The sequence below is a fragment of the Molossus molossus genome, unplaced genomic scaffold (genome assembly GCF_014108415.1).
Source record: "Molossus molossus isolate mMolMol1 unplaced genomic scaffold, mMolMol1.p scaffold_m16_p_1, whole genome shotgun sequence".
NCBI lineage: Eukaryota > Metazoa > Chordata > Mammalia > Chiroptera > Molossidae > Molossus > Molossus molossus.
In genome coordinates, this window is record NW_023425344.1 from 45,447,895 (window position 1) to 45,470,438 (window position 22,544).

Below are 22,544 nucleotides of genomic sequence, written 5' to 3' on the forward strand. Positions count from 1 at the left end.
AAATGTTTTATAATCATTATATTTCTTATGGTTATCTGTGATCAGTGATCTTTGATGCTATTATTGTAACTGATTTAGGATGTCACAAACCATTCCCATATAGGAAGGTGAACTTAATCGATACATGTTGGGTGTGTTCTGGCTGCTCAACCAACTGATGGTTCCCCCTTCTTTTCCCTCTCCTCTGGCCTCCCTGTTTTCTGAGATACAATAATACTGAAGTTAGGCCAATTATTAACCCTACAATAATCTCTAAATGTTCAAATGAAAGGAAGTGTTACATGATTCTCCCTTTAAATCAAGAACTAGAAGACCTTGAGCTCCATGAGGAAGAAGTGCTGAAGCTCAGACAGCAAGTTGGCCTCTTACACCCAACAGTTAGCCAAGTCGTGGATACAAAGGAAAAGTGCCTGAAGAAAGTTAAAAGTGCTCCTCTAGTGAACACACCCATGATAAGAAAGGAAAACAGCCTATTGCTGATACGGAGAAAGTATTAGTGGTCTGGATAGAAAATCAAACCAACCACAATATTTCTTTAAGTCAAAGTTAAATCCAGAGCAAGGGCTTAACTCTCTTCAATTCTATGAAGTCTGAGAGAGGCAGGATTGTGCGGAAGAAAAGGTAGTTTTATGAGGTTTAAGGAAAGAAGTTGTCTCCAAACATAAACATGCAAAGTGAAGCAGCAAGGGCAAAAGTAGAAGCTGGAACAGGTTATCCAGAAAATCGAGCCAAGATAACTAATTAATAACGATGCCAAATCAACTCTGCTTGTGTTCACTGGGGTGTGGGGAGGAGCTTGTGTGGGTGTAAGAGATGATTGTGGGCAGGTGTGCATGTGTGTGATGGCTTCTATATATGTGTGTGTGTGTTGGGGGGCATGTGACATACCCTGCAGAGTTTCCAGTTTGGACAAGAGTGCCCCCCTGACCATTGCCAATCCCAGTGAAACTTTGACCAGAAGCACTTGAGCTTAGCATGTGGTTAAGTGAGGGGCCAGAATGGATGTGCCAGGGTGGGGCAGCCTCATGGTGTGTTGTGACCAGACCATAAATAGTCAAACACATGTCACCTGTGTATAAATGACAGATCTCTTATCTGTGTAGCTGATCAGCCTCTGTGGAGCATTTCACAATGATGCCTGCTCCTGAATTTAGTGTTCAGACTACATTTTGAACGAACATTTTAATATAAATTTGTGGCATGTAAAAGAATTTGAATAAAGCAAAGTTGATTTAGAAAAAAAATATATACTTCTTATTTTTCCATTATTAAGGTTTTTTACACAATGGTGAACCTTCACAAATGGACGAAGAGGGTGAAAAAGTACAAACTTTCAGTTGTAAAATGAGTAAGTCCTAAGGATGTGATGTGCAGCCTGGTGACTATAGTTAACAATACCGTATTGTATATTTAGATGTTGCTAAGAGTAGATCCTAAAACTTCTCATCTCACACAAAATAATTATAACTATTTTTTGGTGACAGATATTGAATAGACTTATTGTGGTGATCATTTCCTAACGTAGGCAAATACTGAATCATTATAATGTACATTTAAAATCAATATAATATTGTATGTCAATTATATCTCAATTAAATAAAAGAATACACATCTATTTTATTGCTGTAAAGCCTTCAATTAATAAAATTAGCATTATTATGAACACATAATAGGGAAATGTTGTTCAAAAGAGGAAGGTGAATATTGACCATCAATAGCACAAAGCTATCTTCAAAGATAGAGATGTGGGAAATAGTTTCACATTTAGGTTTATAAGTACTCAAGAAGAGGGGCTATTATTGTGCAAGATTTTGGATGAGGAGACTCAGGAACAGAAACTTTTTTGGCTGCTTCCTGATCTATATCAATTTGTCTTCTCTCCTTGGTTCATGGAATGACTTCAGTGACACCATCATTTTGCACATGGTACACCAACTTTGGCAAGTCAAGCCCTGTTTCTGGATTTCCTTCCAACATTCTTGTAACCTACCATTTACCCCTCTGTATTCCTGGGTATGGCATGAGCAGCACAAGAGTCCCACTTGAAAGTGGTATCTTCTAAAAAGATGTGAATGTCAATAAGACTTGGATAACGCAAAGGCTCCTGTAAGCAGCCCTGGCTGCCTGGAATATGTTATCTCCACATACATGTGAAAATGAGACTTTGGTAGTCTCCTTTTCACTTGTACTAATGACTGCCGAAAACTGGTGGGCTAATTCCGCTTCAGAGTTGGTGTTTTCAGTTAGTTGACTTCATGTTTCATTGCCATTTCTTATAGAGATGGAAGGCTGAAATGAATGGATATCAGTTCCCATATAGGAAAGGCCCCAATAGTAATGTTCTTTCTAACTGAGGGTATTTAGTTCATGTGACACAAAATGTGGCTAATGACTCCCATCTGGGGCACCCTTGTTTGTGTGTCATAGACATCAATTAAAATGGTGACTGACTGAAGTCCACATCAGAAGATGCCTTGGTTAGATTGAATATCAGCAGAAACTTTTTTTATACACTGTGAAGTTGAATGTATGGGATCGATCCAAATTCCCAAAATGTCCTGTGGGATGCTGAGCACTACTGAAACCAGAACTGGGTCAGTAAAGGTAATATCTGATGAACGTCCTTGGCTATGCTCCATATGCCAACTTGTTACAATTAAGAATTTTGCTATTGTTTCCTTCTCTGTTGGACACCGTCTCAAGATAACCTTTATCCCTAAATCATTAGCAAACTCACTGGATTCTTCTCCCAAATTTTTTTTTTTTTTCCAAGCATGAAAACTTGTTCTCCATATTCTTTTTTATAATTTCCATCACTAGTATATCAGTCAGGAACTTGAAATCAACAGCAAACTTCTTGTTTATTTCTCCCTCTTTCTTTTATTCTATCAGCACATGGAAGAGAGCTTCTTGGTACCTGAATCCCAGGAGATGTTGGCAGCTTTCCCAAAGATAATGAGCAGCTCCTGGAGGATATCTGACATTTCTGAATCTTGCTTTTCAGTTGCAGGTGCTTGTACACCCAGCATCCATCCTCTGGGCCTTTAGAACTCTGGAACCTAGAAGTTGAAAACCAAGGTGTCCACCCATTTGGTTTTTCCTGAAACCACTCTCCTTGGCTTGCGGACAGCTGCCTTCTTGCTGTGTCATTATATGGTCTTTCTTCGGTGCATGCCTTTAAAAAATTTTTTGTTGTGTTTTGTTCTTTGCCTTTCTATTTTATTAATTATAAAGGTAAGTTTCCAGCCCAAACCCAGAAATTAGAGGTAGAAAAATAACAAAGGAAAAATCTCCAAGCTGGATAATAAAAACCTGAATATGCAGGTAGTTGTGTGTGTTTTGGGGGAGGTGGGCATACAGATAATTGGCAATCAAGGATAAGTAATAGTGTTGAAGTTGTCCTCAATAATGAAAGAACCCTATAATTCTCATTGTACTTATAATTTCTGTAAGCATTCTAAAATTAAATACTTTTAAAATTGTAAGGTTTTTATGGTGTTTCTAAAATTTTAAGAATATCTAAAAGATATTCCAGATAAATAAATTATTTAAAATATGCTTATACTAGTGAGATTCCAAAATGTCAGTAGAGTGAATGGAAGCTACACAGATCATCTCCCTGGACCAAACTGGAATAAGAACTAAAATAAAGACAAATCATCAGGAAAAAGCAACAGAAAAGCAGCAGGAGATAACCATATAACCATGGACAGACAAAGGACACTAAACCAAGTCTGGTAGAAACTGCAGAGGCTTGAGAAGGTGGGCTGGGAGCCTACAGACAGCAGCTGTTTTAGCTGTGAGCAGCTTCCTTGGGGTTAATATCCCAAGCCAGCTCCACAGCACAGGGGGCTGGGACAGAGCACTAAGATAGCTATAGCCACTCACCTTGGGCTCTGGCAGAGGGAGGGTGGATTAGACTAGAACTATGTGGAGATTCAAGAGCTTGGAGAGCTGGGAGGACATTGGGAGTTTTTTGCTGAATCACTCCCTCACAGGGCAGTAGTCATATTACTCAAAGAGCCCCTTCCCAGAGCACTGGGAAGAAAGAACAACCCCTCCCTCAGGAATTTAACACCACCGAGTCAGGCCAGAGAAATGCAAATTGAGTCTCATTAACATCCAGCAAGCATATGCCCCACCCTCTGGAAATCCTCTTACTCTGAACACCTGAGGGATTATTTTTTATTTAGCTGAGGGCTATAATCCAAGGCTCATCAAGTAACAGACTAATAGCCTCCAGGCAAAAAGCTAGAGGATAACTGAACCTTTCCTGGGCTTCTAAATCTACCTAATAAAATAAGACTTGACAGTGGTGTTTAATGTCGGTCCTCTCACACTCATCCAAACCCAGTAGAGGGAGCCAAAATCAGTGGAACACCAACTCCCATAGGGAAAACTTGGTAGGCTCCAAAACTGAGAAATAAATCCCAAATGAAAGAACAAGAGAACTCTACCAAAAAAAAGGGAAAATAAAATACAGTTAAGCAAGCTATCAGAGGTAGAGTTTAGAGTGATGATAGTGAGAAAGCTCAACAACATGAGTAAAGATATAGAAACATTGAAAACCAAACTATTGGAAATGAAGAATGACATAGCAGAAATAAAGAATACATTGGAAGGAATAATCAACAGATTAGAGGAAGCTGAGGACTGGATCAGTGGATTAGAAGACAGGGTAGAAAAAATCACCCAATCAGAAAACCAAAAAGAAAAAACAATTAAAAAAACAGGAAGACAGCTTAAGAGAACTGTGGGACAATATGAAATGCAACAACATCCACATCATAAGAGTTCCAGAAGAAGAAGAAAATGAGCAAGGGTAAAGAATATATTTGAAGAGCCCTGGCCAGTTTGGCTCAGCGGTTAGAGCGTTGGCCTGCGGTCCGGAGAGACCCGGGTTCGGTTCCCGCTAAGGGCACGTACTTCGGTTGCAGTTTGTCCCCGGCCCTGGTTGGTCGTGCGGGTGGCAGCCACTCGATGTGTCCCTTCACATCGATGTTTCTCACTCTCTCTCCCTTCCTCTCTCTCCCTCCCACTCTATCTGTACAAAAAATGGAAAAATATCCTCGGGTGAGGATAAAAATAAATATATATATAATAAAAAGAAAAAAAAAAAAAAAAAGAATATATTTGAAGAAATAGTGACAGAAAACTTTCCTAAACTGGTGAGGGAAAAAGGCATTCAAGTTCAAGAACCACAGTGAACCCCAAGGAAAAAGAATCTAAAGAGGCCCAAACCAAGACATATAATAATTAAAATGCCAAAAATTAAGACAAAGAGAGAATCCTAAAGGCAGCAAGAGGTAAGCAACAGTTACCTGCAAAGAAACCCCCATAAGGCTATCAGCTGACTTCACAACAAAAACACTACAGGCCAGAAGGGAATGGCATGAAGTAATCAAGGTAATGAAAAACAAGGCTCTGAATCCAAGACTACTCTACCTAGCAAGGTTTTCATCAAAATAGAAGGTGAAATAAAGAGCTTCCCAGAGAAAAAAAGGCTAAGGGACTATACTAGCACCAAACCAGCACTGCAAGAAATGTTAAAAGGACTGCTGTAATTAATTGAAGAAATAGGAAGAAAAATATAACCACAAAAACCAAAAATGACAATAAATAAGTACATATCAATTATCAGCTTAAGTGTAAATAGATTAAATGATCTGATCAAAAGACACAGAGTAGCTGACTGGATAAGAAAGCATGACTCATATATGTGTTGTTTACAAGCAACCCACTTCACAACAAAAGACTCACATGGGTTGAAAGTGAAGGGATGGAAAAAAATCTTCCAAGCAACAGAACAAAAAAAAGAGCTGGGGTAGCAATACTTGTATCCAATAAAATAGACTTTAAAAGGAAGACCATCACTAGAGACAAAGAAAGCCACTATATAATATTGAAAGAATATATCCAACAGGAAGATATGATCTTGGTCAACATATATGCATCCAATATAGAAGCACCAAAATACATTAAAAAACTTCTGGAGGACTTCAAAGAGAAATCGACAGCAGTACAATCATAGCAGGGGACTTCAACACCCCACTGACATCACTAAATAGAATGCCTAGACAAAAATTAACAAGGAAATAGAGACTCTAAATGACTAAATCAACTAGATTTAATAAATATCTACAGAGAATTACACCCCAAACCTCAAAATTCACCTTCTTCTCAAGTGCTCACGGAACATTCTCAAAGATAGACCACATATTAGGACACAAACTAAGTCTCTACAAATTCAAGAATATTGAAATCATATCAAGCATCTTCTCAGATCACAGTGGCATGCAACTAGAAATCAATGACAACAAAAACATTTAAGCACATGGAGGCTAAATACTGTGTTCTTAAACAATGAATGGGTGACCAAGGATATTAAGGAAGAAATTAAAACCTCCCTGGAAACCAATGAAAATGAACACAACAACACAAAATCTATGGGACACCCTGAAAGCAGTCCTGAGAGGGAAGTTCATAGCAATACAGGTCTACCTCAAGAAATAAGAAAAAATTTTAATTGACTATCTAACCTCACAACTTAAAGAACTAGAAAGCAAACAAACAGCAAACCCCAGAGCAAGTAGAAGGAATGAAATAGTAAAGATCAGAGCAGAAATAAATGACATAAAATAAATGACACAGAGAATAAAAAATTCAAAAGACCAATGAAAAAAAGATCTGGTTCTTTGAAAAGATAAACAAGATTATAAACCTTAGCTAGACTCACCAAAAAAACAAAGAGAGCGAACCAAAATAAACAAAATCAGAAATGAAAGAGGAGAACTAATAACTGAGACTATGGAAATACAAAGGTTCGTTAACAAATACTATGAACAATATATGCTAATAAATTGGACAACCTAAACAAAATGAGCAAATTACTAGAAACACATTGTTTCTCAAAAATGAACTGGAAAGATATAGAAAACTTGAACAGACCAATAACAACTAAAAAAATTGAATATGTAATCAAGAATCTCCCAGCAAACAAAAGCCCAGGCCCGGGTGACTTCACAGGGGAGTTTTATTAAACATTCAAAAAAGAACTAACATCCATTCTTCTCAAACTATTTCCAAAAAATCAAGAAGGAAGACTTTCAAACTCATTTTATGAGGCCAGCATAATTCTAATTCCAAAACCAGATAGAGACAGTACAAAGACAGAAAACTACAGACCAATATTCCTGATACAGATGCTAAAATCCTTATCAAAAGATTAGCAAATTGGATCCAGCAATACAGCATAAAAATTATTCACCATGACCAAGTGGGATTTATCCCAGGTATGCAAGGCTGGTACAATATTTGCAAATCAATAAATGTGATACACCACATAAACAAAATGAAAGATAAAAACCATATGATTATATGAATAAACACTAAAAAAGCCTACAATAAATCTGGTGATAGAATTTAAGTTTAAATTTCAAAGTGAATAATGTTTTTCTAGCATCATAAAGTAAATTTCAGATATTTAAGTGGTCATTGAATAAAACTAGTGCAACTATAAACAACTCTACTTTTCTATGGCTAAGGATTCTAATAATAAAAGAATTGCATTATACCAGCTTTTAATGTTTTTAGAAATCTTGAAAATCATTTGGCATACATGATCACTAGAAATTCGATGAAAGAATATTGATTATTAAATTATTTTTTTATTCTCCAAATTAAAAAATATATTATATAAATAACAAATAAAATGACAAATACAGAAGTAATTTAAATATAGAAGTTATATAAAATGAAGTTAAGGACTTCACTTGCATTGAAAACATTAGTAGTAATAAGAAAGTAAAATATGATCTAACTTTCTCCTTCTTGATTTGTTTCATTGTAAATTCAAAAGCCAGGTAAAATGCACTGCACAGAGGAGAGAAAATAAAATGGTATTATGCAAAAGGTATATAATAACATTTGATTAAGCCATATTATTATTAAAATTCATGTGTACATTTAGACCCAACAGAGATGGTTAAAGTCAGTTTAAATTAAGAGCCATAGTATTACTAAAATAAAAGGTATCATAAAACAAACTCTATAAGAGTTAAATTGAATGAGATAATAAAAGACTTTGAATGTCAAAGAAATTTTTACTTTCTTCAGAAGGCAATAAGGTAAAGAAATCATTTTAATGACTTAAAATACTCATTTAAAAGTTTGAAAAATAATTCCTCCATGTAGGTGATTAATACATTGAAGCAGTAAGGGAAATGGCAGAGATGTCTTTTAAAAGAATAGTGCAGTAGTATAAATCTGACTTAGGTGATGTTAACAAATTCAGGATAACTGAAAAGTAATAGTAAAAAGTGCATGTGTTTCTGCCAAAAGTGCCATTTATTAACTCATCAAATACTTCAATAGCTACTTTTTCCAGAAAATGTACTGTGTTTTGCATATACAATAAGGAGATAACACTCCCTTTGCCCAAAATTTGCTTACAGAAAGGGGAAAAAATAATATACTGGTTGCCATTGTGTTGACCCTGAGAAATGTTTTGGTAAAGTGCTACACATGAGTAGCTTTCTTTTATTATTAAATGATGATAACTGATTGACCTAAAAACACAGAATTTTCCATGAATCATAGGGGCCATTTGCAGTGTGGGCTTTTCCTAGAAATGTAAAGGACTTGGAAACCCTAGTTACCATATTTCCTCTAATAGGGATGTATTAATACATTCTAAGAAAAAATGCTAGCTCTTCATTGTTGCAGGAGTAGGGAGAAGATACTTGAAATATAATAATAACAATGCAATCATTAATGGTGCTATAAAACAGTGGTTCTCAAATTATTTGCTCTTAGGAACTCTTTACAATCTTAGTATCAAGTGTCCAAAATATTTTTATTCATATAGTGGATCTAATAACATTTACAATATTAGTAATTAAATCTAAAAACTAATTATTTAGCTAAATAACAATGATAGATTACATAAATAACACATATTATTAAAGTAATTATGCTTTCCAAAACAAAACAAAAAAGTGAAAAAAAAGTTCAGCAAATGTCTTTAATAATTGGCTTATTGAAAAGCAACTGGCCCTGTGTGTCTGTCTTCTTGCTTTCAGTCTGCAGCAATATCACTCATTCTGTAGCTTTTAAAAAATCTACTACACACTCATGTGAGTGAACGATAATCATCCTGACAATGGTTTTGATCTCTGTAGTCCCTGGAATTTTCTCTGGAGTTGAATTAGGAGCCATTACTGTAAAATGTACTATAATAATACTATTAAAGGAAACACTATCTCTCAGGAGATTGGTTAACTATTTTGTAACCTAGCTAGAGGCAGAAAATATGACTAGTAGAACTAGTCAATGCAACTGACATCTTGGACTACCTCATGCTACTTGTCACTATATTCTCATATTTTGTGGTTAATATTGACAAGTCTTGTCTGTATTATCTAAACTAGGAATTCTCATCAAGAACCTTCTTTACATTGATGGACATAGTTAAATATATGTTTTATTACCACATGATAGCTTATTTTATTCTTATAGAGGTCATTAAAATTATAGTGGCAGGATTTGAGACTTAACAACATGACCAAAAGAACTGTAATCTACCCCAAGTTTCTTATAGCTCTGAGTATATAGCGAGTAAAGGTTTTGTAGAAAATATCCTAAAAAAGATCCTCCCAAAACACTGTTGTTGTTGTTTTTTCAGTAGACTCTCCAGACACCATTTTCTTCTTAATTAAAGATGAAGCTAATTATATTTGAAACTCTTGCCCTTCATTTTAATGGAATTATTATTAAAAATTATGCAACCACACTGGCATGTAATACAGTATAGTTATCTATCATTCAGTTGTTTCTCAATCATGCTAATTAATGACTAATTAATACTTTTAATCATTTTTTAGAGTATATTGTTTTGGCATTATATGTCTTTATTTTTGTGCATGCCCACTAGTTCTATTAATCTTAAGTAAATTTTATTTGCTATATCATTTAATGAGAAAAGGATTGATCTCTTGACCAAGACTAAAAATATATAAAAGATATAACAAAATTAGATACTGTTCTAATTGTAATAATGTAAAATATTTAGCTGACTAAATATAATTGCTGTCTACATTTTGAAAAAAAAAATTTGCAATCATATGAACCAGAAGGATACTTGATAACTCTGGACTGGTAGAAGTCGAATATTAGAGACAAATTATTCTTAGAAACAATAATATGAATAAAAATTTTGTAATGATATATGGGGATAATTAAGCTTATTTTAAATAATTTCATTAATAATAAAAATGACTTCTGTTCATTTCTTTCCTACTATATCATTAAATATTATTGAGTCAGGTCCTGACATTTTACTCAGAATTATGTTTCTGGCATTTAAGTATTGAGTTCTAAATGTTAAGGATGTCAATTATATAAGCATCCATCTTTTCACTATGGTCTCCCATCAAACATTAATGGTAGAAGTGTTAATTCATTTCAAGTAGTCTGAAATAACTGCCCTGAAGAAGGTTGATAGTCTACACGCGCTCTGACAACCTCTGGTAACTAATTATTCTAAAAAATATTTTAGTAAATTCAACTCACACCTAGAGGCATTTTAAATTATATGTCATTAAAAAGTAATGTTTTCTCAAACGACAAGGTCATGCCAAAACGCAAAACTACACTATTTTTATCTGAAACATGCTCCCTCCAATAAAAATGTTATAACTTATACTTCAAATAGGATAGTTAAGTGTTTCTACACTGAGAGACATGTAGTAACAAAGGTAAGTTGTTATATATACACCAACAATAAATCAATACTATGGTTTAGCTCTATGTGACAAAATCATCCCTTTTTGTGAAGAGTAGGACAGTGAACCTTTTAATATAAATTGGGTCGAAAACTTAAAAACTGCATTTTAAACTGTCTCTACCTAACATTTTCTCCTGGCATTTCCACACTTTTCTTATTTCGGATATGTAATATCCAAGTATGGAGGTGACACAAACACTAAAATTAGAAAAATATTTCTGAAAGAATGTTTCTTAATAATTGGTGCTTTCGCACCAAAAGAATGCCCGCCCACCACTTTTGCGCCCAAAGAAAGCCCCACCCAGCTACTATAAAGCTAGGCGCACCCTACAACTCGGGCCCAGAATTTGGAGACTGCCTCCTCTGGATCAACATGTGTAAATAAAGGAATCTCTTTGCTTCCTCCGGTGTTCTATCTGAGTCTTTCCTGTAATATTTTGGTTCCCTGACCGGTAAATGACACACGAGCAGGTGATTGCCACCGGTGAGGTGGCCCCGTGGGTGCTCTGTGGAGCCCTGTGATGGAGGGAAGTGTGCACCCTGATGATTTTGGATCCCTGCTCCTTCCGGGCTCCATGGCCAGCAGCCAGTGAGGTTCACACCCGACCCGGGCTCCCAGGGGAAATGAACAGGACCAGCTTCAAGAACTGCTCACTTCTGGACTGGTGAGTTACCTCCTGGGGACCAGGAGCCCAAGCACAGGCCCACCTTGAGGTGGAAGGAGAGACTGACCACCTCTCAGGCCTTCCAGCCACCAGATAGGACAAGCCCCAGTGGGAGGTAATGTTTAAATTCATTTGACTGTTCATGTGAGAATGAGTGTGAATGTCTGTGTGGCTCCACCAGCGCAAGCCTACAGAGTCTGCGTGGGCCCCAACCTGCGTGGGCCCCAACCTGCAGTACTGTGGTGACCTCATACGGCTCACGGCAGTATCAGGTTCTGGGGGACATAGTCCCTCCCTGCAGACCTGATCCGAGTCAGGGGTTTATACTAACCTGCCAAAGCTAAGAGGCACCTAAATCCCTGAGAGAGGAGCAGCCAGGCAGGCAAACCAAAAATCCCCACCCCTTCTCTGTCTGCACCATTACAGGAGGAGAAACCATGGGAGGAGGCCCATCAACAGTACTCAACTACATGTTGCAGAACTTTGATCCATTCCAGAGCCAGGATCTAAGCATGACCCCCAGCCAATTGGAAACCTTCTATTCAGCCAAATGGCCAAGTTTTGTGGTAGGCTGGCCCCCTGAGGGAACCCTCAACCTAAGAATCCTATGAGAAAAACATCTGATAGTAACAGGGAGGCCAGGACACCCAGACCAGTACATCTACATAGATAGATGGCAGGAAGTAGCTCAAGACATGCCAAAGTGGCTCCAACACTGTGCTGGGCAGAAGCTGAAATTGGCAGGGGCAACTGGAACAAAGAAAAAGACCTCACCTTGCCAAACGTGGGCAGTCCCTGCCCAAGTCCTCGAGGCTCAATCTAAGGAGGCACGCCAATCCCCCATTCTCAGAGGCGACACAGAGGAAGAACTGCCTGTCCATTTACCGCAATATGCACCTGAGATTGTCCCCCGGGCCCCTGAAATTGATGCTCTACCACCATCTGTCTTGCCAGCCTCAGAAGTGCCCCCAGCCTCCCTGGTCTTGACAAGGCGCTGGCAATGACAACCGCTCCAGATGCCTCTCAGGGAGACTCAGGCCCTGCCACACATTGGGTCAGATGGTACTTAGCAGCCAGAGTGGACCATTGTTTATTACCAACTGTTCACCACCACTGACCTCTTAAACTGGAAGCACCATACTCTGTCCTACTCAGAGAAACCCCAGGCCCTGATCAACCTCATGGAGTCCATCATGCAGATGCATCGTCCCACCTGGTACGACTGCCAACAGCTACTCCTCACACTATTCAACACTGAGGAGCGAAGGTGAATTCTCCAGGAAGCCCACCAATATCTGGAGACCACGGCACCCATGGGCACTTTAGACCCAGTCCAATGGGCAAGAGCAGCAGCACCTGAGGCCCAAGCTGACTGGGACCACCACTCAGAAGAAAGAAGGGCTGTGCTTCCGAGATACAGGGACGCCCTTCTCTGCAGAATCCCGGCAGGGACCTGATGACCTACTAACATATTGCTAATGTGACTCAACGGCCTGACAAATGCCTCAGGGATTTTTATAAAGGTCTGTGTGAGGCCTGTCGGATATACACCCTGTTCGATCCTGAAGAGCCAGACAACCAGAGAATGGTCAACATGGCATTCATCTCCCAATCAGCCTCAGACATCAGGAAGAAGCTTCAGAAACTCGAGGGCTTTGCCAGAATGAACATAAGCCAACTAACAGAGATTGCCAACAAGGTGTACAATAACAGAGAGGAGGCGGCCGCGCGGGAGGCTCAAAAAAGAATGGAGAGAAAGGCAGCCCTCCCAGCAGCCGCCCTAGGAAAGCCCCTGCCACCCGGGAAAGGCCAGTGGCCAGAGGGAAGAAACAAGCCTACACACTGGAGTGTGGAATCAGACCTATGTGCCTACTGCAAAGAAAGGGGACACTGGAAAAGAGAGTGTTCCAACCAAAAGAAGAAAAGGCAGGCCGATCGGCAATCAGGACCTGAGATCCAGGCGCCTACCATCCTCAGTCTGGCAGGCCTAGACTCGGACAAGGGGAGACCGGGCTCACTACACCTCAGCTCCCATGAGCCCATGGTCCAAATGACAGTAGGGGGCCAACCCTTCCTCTTTTTGGTAGATACGGGGGCAGAACATTCAGTAGTAACGATCACAGTTGCACCTTCCTCAGAGCACAAGATCTCTATCATTGGCACCACTGGACAGCCTACTGGCCCCAAACAGTTCTGTCAAGCCCAAACTGTGGAACTCAGGGTCCACCAGGTAAAGCATGAATTCCTGTACGCGCCAGAGTGCCTGGTTCCGTTCCTGGGTCACAACCTGCTTTCTAAGCTAGGAGCCCAGATCTCTTTTCGCCCATCAGGAGAGGCTCACTTACAAGTTGGCACCCCATGCCTCATAGCGGTCTTAGTGCCCCCAGAAAAAGAGTATCGACTATATAAAGAAGCAGAGGAAGGTCAACGAGAGCCCACAGCGGGAAGGGGAATTGACCTTCGAAAGAAATACCAAAAGGTCTGGGCAGAAGACAACCCACCAAGATTGGCAGGGAACCATCCACGTATAATTATAGAACTGAAGCCAGGAGCCAGACCAAAACAGACCCACCAGTACCCCATCCCCAGAAAGGCCCAGCTGGGCATCAAAGAGGTCATCCATAAGCATCTGAGGGAAGGTATACTTGTCCCATGCCAGTTCCCCTGAACACTCCCTTGCTGCCAGTGAAGAAGCCAGATGGGAGGAGACACAGGCTGGCATAGGACCCGAGAGCAGTGAACAAGGCAACAATCACACTGAACCCGTTGGTACCAAACCCATACACGTTCCTTAGCCAGCTGCCGCCGGAGGCAACCTGGTTCACCTGTTTGGACTTGAAGGATGACTTTTTCGGCCTCTGACTTATGAGGACAAGCTAATTACTCTTTGCTTTCTAATGGGAAGACCCCCACACTATGGCAAAGACCCAACTGACCTGGACCAGATTGCCACAAGGATTTAAAAATTCACCCACTCTCTTTGGAGAGGCCTTGGCCAGAGAGTTAAAACCATTTACTGATACAGAAACAGACCTAGGTCTGCTACAAAATGTAGATAATCTCCTACTAGCCGCCCCCACATTGGACTGGTGCTGGGAGGGCACTTGCCAGGTCCTTGAACTGCTAACAGAGCCAGGGTACCGGGCCTCGTGGAAGAAAGCACAGCTATGCCAGGCCCAGGTACAATATCTGGAATTCCTCATTTCCCAAGGGAAACGGGTCCTTGGCTAGAAAAGGAAGCAGGTCATACTGGCCCTATCAACCCTAGGGGTGGCCGGTTCTGTGAATCTGGATACTGGGGTATGCAGCATTAGCCAAACCACTCTACCAAGTGCCCAGACACAGCACCCCTTTTATGGGAAGCTGAACAGGAGAAAGCCTTCCAAGCCATAAAAGATCATCACGGGCATGCACCGGCCTTAGGGCTGCCAGACTCCAATCGACCTTTCAACCTCTACATGCACGAAAAGGAGAAAATAGCATTAGGGGTTCTTATACAACCAATGGGACCATGGCAAAGGCCGGTTGTGTACCTGTCTAAGCAACTGGACAATGTGGCCACAGGCTGGCCGCCCTGCCTGAGGGCCATAGCTGTAGCTGTCACTCTCCTACAGGAAGCAGACAAACTAACATTTGGGCAAGAGATCAACATATTTGTTTCCCACGAGGTATCCAGCCTCTGGATGGACAGGGACACAAATGGTTCTCCAACCCGAGACTGACACAGTACCAGGGACTTCTCCATGAGAACCCCCGAGTGAAAGTCAGCACTGTCCAGCGAATAGACCCAGCTACGTTCTCCCTGCTGAGCTGGGGGGCCGGATCACGACTGCCCCGAGACAACTGAAGAGGTGACCGCCAGCCGACCAGACCTGCGGGACCAGCCCCCGGACAAGCCAGATCTCATGCTCTTCATTGATGGGAGCAGTTACATGACTGAGGGGAAACGAATGGCGGGTACGCTGTCCTGGACGAGGAGAAAATAACTGAAGCAAAACCCCTGCCGGCCGGCTGGTCCGCACAAAGGGCAGAACTCTGGGCTTTAATTAGAGCGCTCAAAACAGCAGAAAAAGCCCTGGCCGGTTTGGCTCAGAGGTTAGAGTGTCGGCCTGCAGTCCTGAGAGACCTGGGTTCGGTTCCCGCTAAGGGCATGTACCTTGGTTGCAGTTTGTCCCCGGCCCTGGTTGGTCGTGCGGGTGGCAGCCACTCGATGTGTCCCTTCACGTCGATGTTTCTCACTCTCTCTCCCTTCCTCTCTCTCCCTCCCATTCTATCTGTACCAAAAATGGAAAAAATATCCTTGGGTGAGGATTAAAAAAAAAAAAAAAAACAGCAGAAAAAAAATGGTTCAACATTTACACAGACTGTCGTATGCCTTCCTCAACATACACAACCATGGGACAATCTGCTGAGAAAGAGGACTCTTGACAGCTGAGGAGAAGGAAATTCAAAACAAGGCAGAAATACTTCAACTGCTAGAAGCAGTCTGGGCCCCTCGGGGAGGAGCAGTAATGCACTGCAGGGGCCACCAGAAGGAAGAGACAGAAGTAGCCCAGGGAACAGAAGGGCAGATCGGGCAGCAAAGGCAGCAGCTACAGAAAGGGAGGCTCCAACAAATACCCCAGCCATAGAAGGTACCCTATTAGAACTGAACCTCAACCAGCCAGACTACACCCCAGGGGAACAGAAATGGGCTGTACAAGAAAACTGCCACCGAACGCCCACCGGCATATGGAAACTCCCAGACAAACAGCTCTAAATACCCCAAGGCCAGGCCAGCAATCATGTCAGGCAATGCCATGCCCTCACACACCCAGGGAACACATCCCTAGAGGCCTTACTCAGGAGGTATTATTACTTCCCTAACATGTCTGGACTATGTGCAGCATCAATGGCTCAATGTCTGGCCTGCACCAGGAACAATGCAGCAGGTCACCCGAAAAGGCTTCCTGGATACAGCACAAGGGGCAGCAGCCTTTCGAGGATGTACAGATTGATTTTACTGAGATCAGGCCAAGCCGGGGATACAGATACTTACTCATATTAGTCTGCACTTTCTCTGGATGGGTAGAAGCATTCCCCACCAGGACAGAAAAAAGCAGAGAGGCAGTCAAGACCCTCCCCAGGGAAATTATTCCCTGCTTTGGGTTGCCTATGACCATTGGCAGCAACAGTGGGTCAGCGTTTGTTGCAACAGTGCTCCAGGAACTAGCAACACAATTAAAAATTACTTGGAAGCTGCACACTGCCTATTGCCTTCAGAGCTCAGGAAAGGTAGAACGCATGAACCAGACTCTAAAAGAAACCCTTGCAAAGTTCCATCAGGAAACCGACCTGCCCTGGCCAGACCTGTTACCCTTAGCATTATTCAGGGTTCAAAATGCCCCTAATGCCATAGGGTATGCTCCATTTGAGTTAGTTTATGGGAGGCTGCCAGTCATACTACCCATACCTAGAGGAGAGCTTCGGATTATAGGGGAAGCAGGGCAGACTAAGAACTTCCAGAAGCTAAGTACCTCCAGAAGCTAAGTACCTTCAGAAGCGAGGGGAAACAGCCAGATACATCAGGCCAGTTAGGCCAAGGACCCTTACCACGAGGGGGCCCAGTCCACTCACATAAACCAGGGGACTATGTATGGATTAAAGACTGGAAAAAGGAACCCCTTCTAACCCACATGGACCGGGCCCCATGTTGTCATGCTAACAACCCTTACCACACTTAAGGTTACAGGAATCACCCACCCCCTGGATCCATCACAACTGAGCCAAGAGGGCAACGGATCCAGTGGATTCCAGGAGGACGGACAGGGACCCAGAGGACCAGCTGCCACGGTTGCTGACCCTGAAGCTGAAAAGGAAACCAGGCATTGACGGAGGCTCAGAGGAATGGACAATTGTCCAGGATGGTACCTGACTGCAGTGGGGAGTTTTGCTATAATCTTAGGAATTGGGCTGATGACGGTAGCCCAAGCAGAATGAAACACCTGGGAGCAACTGGCTCTGGAGGGAACATATCTTGGGCTTGTCTGTGCTTTTGATACTTATTATGCTTTTTTAGCGGACCCTGCCCCAATTCCAGCCCCTGTATGTAAATATAGCAGGCCTGTGGAAAGGATACGCCTTGCAGGAGGAGTAGCAAGCTATAGATTCCCTGCACTGCCCTTCGCATATGCCAGTCTATGCCTGCAGAATGCCCACAACGCTATCTCCCAGGTAGCGACCAGGCTGGGCCCCCCACATGTGTGTGGGACAATAAGTTATACATGACGGGGAGATTGGGAGGGACTATTGGACACCAGAGTCAGAAGTGTCAGGCATACAGGCCCCCGGGTAGACAGGTTTGTTGGAGTAGCTCATCATATGGACCATAGTCCACTGTAACCAGGCGGACCACGGCCCAAATACTGGCTCTCCAACAGTATCAGTACAAATATCAACTCCTACAAAGGTCTGAAGACCCAGATTGTAGAGATCTGTATCATGATGCAATTGGCAGCAATAGCAGCTAGTAGCATCAAAAGGGGGGAGTGACGGAGGAAGCAAATCACCACCTTGAGTGAGCTACCATCTTAGAAATGACAGGACCCTTTTCGCTTCCTGTTCTGTAAGTTGCTTACTGTTTTCCCGCTTTTGCACCCAAAGAATGTGCCACCTAGCCACTATGAAGCTAGGTGAGCCCTACAACTCGGGGCCCAGAATTTGGAGATTGCCTCCTCTGGGTCTGCACGTGTAACTAAAGGAAACTCTTAGCTTCTTCTGGTGTTCTGTCTGAGTCTTTTCCGTAACAACATGAAAGGCAAAGCAATAAAAATCCTAGAAGAAAATATAGGAGAATATTTTTATGTCTTCGTTTCGCAAACATTTCTTTAAAAAACATAGAAGTTGAGAATAATACATTTGGTTACACTAAATTAAGAAACTTGATTATCAAAAGACACTATTAAGACGACGAAAAGACCAAACACAAAGTGGTTGAATATTTTTTCAATACGTACATCCAATAAAAATTCATATCTAGAATACACAAAGCAAAACAAAAATGACTGAATATGAAAAAAAGGCACCTCACAAAAGTTTCTTTATAATCCAATAAACATGAAACAGTATTTAACAAAATCAGTCATTAGGAAAATGCAAGTTATACTCAAAATGCAAGACTCTTACATGCCATGAGAATGGCTATATTGTTTAAAAAGACAAGTGTTGATCAGCTGCAGAGTGAAAGAATTCTTGCAGTTTTGGCGAAAGCATAATTTTTACAACTATTTAGGAAACTTCTTGGCAATATATGTTGACCTGGACTTACCTTTACTTAAGAAGCAAATGCATTCCTTGTTACAATGTAAGAGATCTTCTTGTGGAGATTTGCCATGACATATGAACAAAAAAATATGAATAGCAGCTTGTATTAATGGAGAGGTAGAGGCAGGTTAGGCAGAGAAGGACAGGACTATGGGAAGGAAAGGCTGAGACATGTGAGAGTTTGAGATGACTTGGAGCTCAACACACAGCCAGAACCCAATACACAGTATTTCTGGAGGTTTATTTGGACTCTACAGATCTCAAAATAAAACTAAAATTAACATCGGAAATTGTGCCTTCAAGGCCAGAAATTCCCAGCCCCCATGTATAGAAATGCAAATTAAAAGCTCCTGGAAGGAGCACAGGTCAATTACATAATAACAACAAAAACAGAAAGGCTGATTTTATGCAAGAGGGGAACAGTGATTGATTATATATTTCCTATTTCTGGGTTTGCAAAGGAATGCTATTTACTGTTAAAGAATGTAGTGCGGGTGATTCTGACTTATTCCTATTAATATATCTATTAATTCTGGGAGCAAGCCAACAGGATTACTGAATAAGTTTTGCTGCAAAACTGTAGAGAAGAGTGTTCCTATTGCAGAAAGCCAGGCCACCTTAAAATGGATTATAGAAAACCAAGGTTAGCTTTGGGGGAGAAATCAAAAGCAAGCATAGGGTGCTTCAAGGGTGTTTCCCCTAATAGCCTGGGAGAAGTTAAAATTATCAAAAAGGGGAAGCCACTAAGGCCCCTATAGATGACCTAGAGCTGAACCCAGTCAGGTGTGAAACACAATCCTTAAAATATATGGATTTTGCTAAGGCAGAGTTTCTAAAAAGGACCAATCAGAGGCCTGCAGGGTATATATTTATCCCTAGACAACAGAGCCCACAGGCAACCCATTTGGTTCCCCAACCCCTGTGGGGAGTCTATCTTTCAAATAAACTTCCTTTGTTTATAAACTCATTCTTTGAGTTTGTGTAACAACAAACCCTAATACTCCTGCTTGGTTCCAGTTGGAAGCCCAAAGAGGAAATAATGCAAATTTTATCTACAGTTGAATTGATAGATACAAGTAGTATATTCATACAGTGAACAAATTACAGATACATGTAACAACAATGGGTGAAACTCCAACTATAATATAAAAAAATGGAAATCAGATACATAAAATAAAAGCCATATGCTTTCTTTGATGTACAGTTCAAAAGATAAGCAAAATCAGTCTCTGTGTTAAAAGTCAGTGTGATGAATACCCTTTTGGAACAAGTAGTGAAGAGAAGGTGTGCTCCAAGTATGGAATGCTGTTAAGCTGTAGTTCTTGATTTAGGTGCTGGCTATATGGGTATGTGCAATTAATTAATCTGTGCTCTTTTGAGTTGTACATATCGTTATGAAATACCTTTAAGAAAGCTCATAAAATAAAAAACATAGGTTGGGAAAAAAATTAATGAGTTAATATATACTTTTTTAAATTGTGAAAAGTGATAGCAATGGATCTAGTGAGGAATAAATGTATCTTACTTTGCAAGTGCTTGGTGGTAGAATTGAAAAGCTGGACAGCAAGAACAACAAAACAGTTATGTTATAGTTTATGTGTAAACAGTGTATTTTCTTTCTATTTTTACTTTAATGTTGAGTAAGGTTTTTCTAGAAATCACTAGAGAATCTTTTCAGAAATGATACTGAAGCAGAGGTACGATACCAGATAAATCTGAATAAAAAATTATTTATTTATCTATTTTATGAGCCAATGTAGATTGCAAAATATCTCAGTCTCAATCCTAAACTAGACATCTATTTTGCCTCTAAAGCAATTACTGTAGTTGTGCTGTTGGATGTGATATTACATTGAGCTAATACCAAAAATATAGGAGTTAACATGTAAGAGATGTCAGGAACATTTTTCAGATCACATGTTTATTAACTAATTATCATATTAAGAAACAGATATGTATGTTAATAAACAATGTTCATAAAGCACATAATAAAAATTATTTCAAAATAATATACAAATTCTTTTATCTAATAAAATTAAAAATACAGGCAAAATATGGAATTAAATTTGCAGATGATCTTTTCAAAATATATTTTAATTAATTTTTAGAGAGAGAGGAAGGGAGAGGGAGAGCTAGAGAAAAACATTGATGTGATGTGAGAGTGAAACATCAATTGGCTGTCCCCTACATGCCCCCTACTGGGGCATCGAGACCACAACTCTGGCATGTATCCTAATTGGGAATCAAATCAGCAATATTTCAGTCATAGTGCAATGCCCAACCAAATGAGTCACACTGGCCAGGGCCAATATGCAGATAATTTTAAAGCTAAGATTAATTTTTATTCTTTAACTGTTAACACATTTATTATATGAATTCACTAAATTATATGCTATTATTATTATTATTATTTTATTATTGTGGTAAAGCACACATAGCATAAAATTTACCATTTCCCTTTTACTGAATTAATATTTGACCAAGGGGAAAAGATCAGACAATGAAATAAAAACAGTCTATTCAATAAGTGATGTTTAAAAAATTGGACAGATGAGAAAAAAAAATGAAATTATACCAGCTTTTCACACCATAGGTTAGAATAAACTCAAAATAAATTAAATACTTAAATGTAAGACTCAAAACCATAAAAATCCTAGAAGAAAACATAGGCAGTAAAATCTCGGACATTTTTCTTAGCAATATTTTTTTTTTTTTTTTTACATACATATCTGCTTGGGCAAAGGAAACAAAGGATAAAAAAAAATCAAACTACATAAAACTAAAAAAATTTTACACAGCAAAGGAAACCATCATAAAATGAAAAGACAATCCACTGAATGGGAGATCATATTTGCAAATGACGCATCTGATAAGGGGTTAATATCCAAAATGTATAAAGAACTTATATATGTCAACACCAATAAAACAAGCAATCTAATTAAAAACTGCACATAGTACCTGAATAGAGACTTCTTCAGAAAGGACCCGAAGATGGCCAATAGACATATGAAAAGATGTTCAACAGTCACTAATCATCAGAGAAATGCAAATTGAAACCACAATAAGATAAAACCTAATACTTGTCAGAATGACTACCATCAATAAATCATCAAACAAGTGTTGGTGAGGATGTGGAGAAAAGGAAACCCTCATGCACTGTTGGTGGGAATGCAAATTGGAACTGTCACTGTGAAAAACAGTATGGAGTTTCCTAAAACAATGGAACTGCCTTATGACTCAGCAATTACACTTCCAGGAATATATAAAGGAACTTGAAGCACTAATTCAAAAGACTATATGCGCCCTGTATGTTTATTGCAGTGTTATTTGTAATTGCCAAGATTTGGAAGCAGCCCAAATGTCCATCAGTAGATGAATGGATAAACAAGCTATGAAACATTTACGCAATGCAATACTACTTGGCTGTAAAAAAAAAAAAAAAGAAGGAAATATTTTTTGTGACATCATGAATGGACCTAGAGAGTATTATGCTAAGTGAAATAAGCCAGTCAGAAAAGGACAAATACCATATGATTTCAATTATATGTGGAATCTAAAGAACACAATAAACAAAATACAAACATAAATCAGGAAACAGACTAACAGAGGTCAGAAGAAAGTTTAGTGGGATTGGGTGAGAATGGTGAAAGGATTAACCAAAAATAAAATACAATTCATAGATATAGACAACAGTTTAGTGATTACCAGTGGGAAAGGGGTCTGGGGGCAGGTGGAAGAGGTAAAGGGGGATACATGGTGATGGAAGGAGATTTAACTTTGGGTGGTGAACACAC

The 22,544-nt window shown here is 40.0% G+C and overlaps 1 pseudogene; it reads right to left on the reverse strand.

The window, feature by feature from the left end:
* Window positions 1–1,887: 1,887 nt before the first annotated feature.
* LOC118625084 lies at window positions 1,888–2,984 on the reverse strand (annotated as a pseudogene).
* Window positions 2,985–22,544: the final 19,560 nt, after the last annotated feature.